Source organism: Palaemon carinicauda, chromosome 14, assembly GCF_036898095.1.
Source record: "Palaemon carinicauda isolate YSFRI2023 chromosome 14, ASM3689809v2, whole genome shotgun sequence".
NCBI lineage: Eukaryota > Metazoa > Arthropoda > Malacostraca > Decapoda > Palaemonidae > Palaemon > Palaemon carinicauda.
Window position 1 is genome coordinate 51,904,843 of NC_090738.1, and position 6,123 is coordinate 51,910,965.

Below are 6,123 nucleotides of genomic sequence, written 5' to 3' on the forward strand. Positions count from 1 at the left end.
TAGGTTAGATATGAGTGTATTAGATCTTAAGCTGTATAAATAATAAATAAAGTTGAATAAAAACATACATTAAATAGAGTAAGTTCATAAACAAAACTATCACATTTGCAATTAAAAAATATATTGTTAAAGCAATAAGAGATTTACTCCTTAGCTTCTTCGTACTTTTAGCAACATCCAAATTGAAAGTGAGTAATCAAAGCTCGGTTTCCAAAACAATATTTTTCTAGTAACAAACGCCACCTTTCTCCCACTAAGCTTTGCCGTGAAAGGAAGGGAAGTATAGTTCGGTGCCTCAGATCTCGGTCTGATTATTTTCCATCTTGAGACGATGGATCATTTATAAAGTACTTTAACGAATGAAATATACCAAGTGTTAAGGATACAATTATGGCTTATTAAGATTAATAACATGATGAAAGGGGTTAAGTGTTTTATTTTGTGGGTGTAGCCTGTAGAGAGCTGTCACTGCAATGATGCTAGATGGCTATTAATTGGAAAATTATTTCGTCATGTTTGTTACGAGAGATCGTTACTTGCTCGTCTTTTACTTTTGCATATCATCAAACTGCTAAACAGACTCAGAGGTTTTGATCTACTTCTTGTCATTTCACGCTTAGCTTTAGGTTGAGTGGACTTGTCCCTTCAGTCAATGATTCTCAAATAGACATTCAAGAAATCTATAAGATCTCCTGTGAGGTGAATCGTTTGTTACTTCTGCCTTTAGGTGTTATAACAAAAAGGTTTAATCCCAGCCTCCTTCAGATTTAACGTTCACTTCCTGTCCTAATTATTTCATGTCGTAAATCACCAGCGGAATGCGGCACCAGTAACGCCTTCTCGCCTGGCAAACGGTAATTACCGAGTCGTAGGGGTGAAATTATCACATACTTTTCACTCCTCCTTGGAGATTACTACTTGTGGGGTTAGACATCCGTTTTCTTCTCTGTATGGCGAATACTCTCATTCCATCTTTTCTTTAAAAGTTTGAATACTTAGGATATTGGAGGATTGGTTTATGCATTGAAAAATACCAGTGAATGGTAATAATTAATAGCAGGTCTTTTAGATGACTTGCCGAATAGCCACAATTAGATAAAATCTAGTCAACCACTTGGTGATGAATAATATAGGTCGCAGAACTGGCATACCTCTTTAGGTGTCGTTTTAATAACTTTAAAGGGACTTCATAAAATTGGATTAACGAGCAGTTCTCAGAATTCTACGAGTAAATATGTCTCCTAAGTAATCACTGTGCATAGATACATTCGAAAACATTTTAGCCATCGATCTTTTGTGGCTAATCATTTCTGCCTTCAAAACAAAATTGATGCGTTCATGATTTTTAATAGTTTGTCTCAAAAAAAAAAAAAAAAAAAAAAAAAAAAAAAAAAAAAAAAAAAAAAAAAAAAAACAGAAAAGACCGAATAGAATTTCACTAGATTTGAAATAGTTAGCAAAAAAAGGATATAATTCCACTGAAATTAAAGTGCTATCTGGGAGAAAAGTTTATTTTTTTATGAGTTATATTTGCATTTTGTTTTGTAGGGAGAATTTAATATCGCTGTCAATGATATCTCAACCACTGCCATAGCAATAGGATGACACTCGGCAAATTCCTGCTTCAACCTCTCAATATCCGTTAGTACTTTTTCACTTACTGTTTTGATTTATCCAAAAGTATTCATTTTTCTTTACATTAATCGAAAAACACTTTAAATATGTTTTCCTTTCACATTGCTTAATCAATAAAAGCCAAAGAAAACTTCAGCTGTCAAATTTTAAGGGGCTAATTTTAGAATTCTTGACATTTTGAGTACGAGAGAAAAAAATGTGAAGTCCTTTTATTTAGCAAATGTTGCAGACAACTACAATGGTTTTCCTTCAACCATTGGTAAAACGTAGCCCGCATGGACCAGATACCTCAGTTGAAGGAGACAATCATTCACATCTCAAGGCTCGTAAAGATGAGAAAAAGGACTATTATTCTCAATAGACTTGAGCAACGAAGAGCATGACTTCCAGCGTTTCGACCACCATACCAAACAACATAACAACGTGTAAGTGCTTATCATAATACAAACCAAATTAGTTTTCTTTCACTGAGACAACTGCGGCAAATTCAGATTCCATTCATGAATGTCGTAGCGATTACATTTATTCACGGCATCCCATTAATTTTACCCTTATAGCCGGTAGGTTTTAAGGGTGACCATCACTCGTCTGTTAAACATGGACCAGCCAACACTGAGAAATCGCCTTGGTGATCATGATGCGTAAGGGCTAAAATCCCGGGCCAGATTGAGACTGTCGTACACCTTGGTAAACATCTTTATGTCTCCTGTTCATGGGTCTCAAAATGGCACACAACAAAAGGTTTACGGGGACCAGAAATACACATGCAATTGAAGGGCATTCATGGGTTCTGACCAGACATTCAGGCGAGCGGTTGTCCCTGTTTATCACATAGACTTGCTCTCCATTCACTTCATTCAAAACATAGCTGTACATTCAGATAACCTTTTTTGTAAATAGTGCAGGTGCTCGAGAGAGAGAGAGAGAGAGAGAGAGAGAGAGAGAGAGAGAGAGAGAGAGAGAGAGAGAGAGAGAGAGAGAGAATGCTTGTAACAAAAGAATGAGGGGATAAAAATCTCTTGAAGAGATGGATGGAAGTGGGTTTCAAGGAACGTTAGTTTGGCTGTATTTCAAATGCGGCCCAGTAAATTTCGTCTTAGTTCCAACTGATGCTATCCTAATAAGTGTTCAGTAAACATCTAAAATTTTGTTCTGCTTTTTTTTTTGTTCGTCTTTGTACTTCTGTTATATTGTGTTGTCTTTTTCTTTTATAGACTCTTCACGGCATTGATAAAATTATCTATTGTTTCGCTAAAGTGAAAACAAGTAAAGTTCGGTATTATGAAATGAAACACCAAAGTAAACTTATTTAAACTATTTCTTGATTTCAAAATGCTTTTATTTTTTTTTTCTTATTGTGTAACTCCAGTATCTACAAATATATTTTTTTTTCTATTTTTTGGAGTGGCTGTGAAGAATAAAAAGGGTAGAAATAAATCTTGGAATGTTAACAAGACCTAGAGATAGAATCTATTAAATAAAAGGAGTAAATCTATCCTTTGAATATCACATATACACCAGATTCAGTAATTCGTAATAGCCATAAATCTTCTTGTTTTAGGATCCATATCTTGAATATTTCTAATGTCCACTTTAAAAGAGGGAAAGTTATCTTTAGAAAGAACTTAATTTACTTTCAGTGTTTTAAAATGCCTCATACTTTCAATACATTGTTTCACCCCGAGCTCTCATCACTGATTGTAACGATTACAGTGCATACCCTTTAAAAAGTATGAAATGATTCTCGAGTAAGTTTATGGCTGTATTAATGACCAGAGTAATCAGCATGTGTGAAAATAGAAAAAAAAGGTTACTTTTTAAGAAAAATAGATTTGATGGTGTTTATTAACTCTTTGTATTCATGAGATTGATTGATTGATTGATTGATTGAAAGTTTTCTGGCATCCTGACATCTAAGGTCATTGACGCCGGTGTATTCATGAGACCAAGTCATATACTTTATAGGGAAGTTTCTCCTTCAAGGGGATATAGCGGAATGCAAAAAAACAAACGTCACACCCTTCAATCTTTCTTACTCACAAATAGTCCTTCAGCACACCCTTTCCTTTGATTTTATCACTGAATCGTTACTCTTGAACAAAAAGGACATTTAAACAAAATGTTATCCTTAAAACTATATCTACAAAGAGTAAAAGTAATAACATTCAAGGAAAACACCAAAATGGATTTAAAACTGACAAGCAAACGAAATTAACCACAACCTAACATAAATTGGAATATATGTATATATGTATATATGGACAAACACACCACTAGTCTGAAAGGTTTAAACGGGTATTTTACCCACAGTTTCGTGGGTCGACGGTGTCACTTCAACATTCTTATGCAGTCCGATTGTCATCATCAGAATCAATACTTCTATGAACAGTCCAATCCAAGTCCGTTATAGTTCATAATTCTACGTCATCATTCACAACAGAGGAGGGAAAAGTCAAATGTTTTCAATCAGAGGAAGTAACAGTCAACTGCCTTTGAATCAGAAGCCGAAGCAAAAGGATGTCAAAGGAGGAAATGCTGCCTGAAAGTAAGAGTAAAAAAAATGATATTGACAAACACTCCTAGCTAACTAAACTATTACGCTATAATCGAAAATATGAATAAACCAATTATATCATTCACAACAACATCAAGCAAAGATAAAGTAATCCTTACTGATAAACAACAATAACTCATCAAAACTGATAGTAAAACTAATCGTTGGAAATTATAATTAGCTTTTCCTTCACAGAGTAAAAAAATAATCACTCAAGACTTTGGTACCATCTTAACCTATTGAACTAAAATGAAAGTAAACAAAAAAATTTTAAATTATTCCAAGTCTTACTTTTTTTTTAGGAAAGGTGGGTGAAAGAAGAATAAGGGAAGTTAGGTAACTAACCATGGTAGGGAATAGTTTTGCAAGTTAAGTATTAGTAAGATTAACGTAAAGTGTGGTCTAGCCACAATTTTATTCATATATATAAGTACATGTTTTTGCTGTGGTCTCAAAATTAACATAGTAAAATAATTTCTTAATTCTCTTTTCTTTTTGGATTTCTAGTAGTCTTGGTTAATGGTGTAGTATTTTTTTATGCTGCACTAGATCCTTGCGGATTTTGCAAAATGGGAAAGTTGGAGAGATCTAGGAGGCTTTGTATTTCTCCTGCTGATTGATGCTGCATTTCTTGTAAAATTCTTATATCTCCTGATGGAAAAATTGGTGAGTTTAAGTCCAAATTAGGTTAATTTCCGGGTGTGAAGTCTTCACGTGCCGAGTCGCCTTCTGAAGTTTCTTCGGCGCTCTCTTCATTGTAATCCTACATATCCTGTTGTGTATTCGGAAATGTTTGAAACTCACCTGCTCTGCTTTTACGGTTCCTTTGTTCTTCTTCAAGGTGCTTTCTACCTTATTCTTTGTTTCCTCAGAAAAATACATTGTTGATAAATTGATATCTGCTAATATGCTGTTTATTATTGAGGGGTATAATCTTTCTTGACGCCGCCCTAGTTTTTATCTTGTGTCGCCTTACACAGTATATCAAAGAATAGAAGGCTATTTGCATTAGTCTTACAATTCCCTGTATTGTTACATGTTACTTTGGTAGCTCTTACTTTAGCATAACTTTTACCGTTATTTTTAGTGGATGTTGCGTTTCTGTTACCTTTATCTCTTGCATTTTCTCTAATTAGACCTTTCACACTGGGCTTTTGCTGCTAAAGTTTTATGTTATTAATTGCAGTTGATACATCTCTTCGTATTTTCTGTATATTCCTTGTATGTACTTTAACATTCAGAGCATATTTTGAAGTTTTTATATTTAGAACATTCCTTAAACTGATGCTCGTAAGAATAGCATTTATAGCAAAGTGACAATTTCACCAACATATCTTGTTCAATATATTGACTTGAGATGTATTGGTAGGCTATGAAGAGGCCCCTTTCTATAGCTCTCTTTGCCACCTCGGTGTTACAAACTTTATTTTCTTAATGTCAAAATTATTTGGGATTTTTGTCACTTCATCCACTGTAGTCCAATTATTTTTCCTCACAATGGTGGCGTTTAGATGCTTTGTTACTATTGTTTTTTAAATGCTATATCTTGGGGTCAATCACTTCAAACTGTTCATTTAAAAAAACGGTCTTGCTCTCAATCTTTAAGATCTTATCTCAGTTATCTACCAAATCAATGAAGAATGCTGAGTTAGCGTGGGCTACTTCATGAACTTTAAAGGATAGAGGCTCTTGAGATTTTATAAAATATATCCTTGACTATAGGTCATTGGCATCGTTCTCATTCCTCTTTCAGTGCCACCATAGCTAGGTGAATGCTATGATGTAAAATGAAGATATAAGATACAAAAAAAAAGGAAAAAAAAAAAAAATACAGTTCCCAGCCTCAAAAGCGTGCCACATAGTAGGTCCAGGATATGGGAATGTAGAGCATCCATCACGATCAAAGTTCATGAAGTAGCCCAAGCTAACTCAGC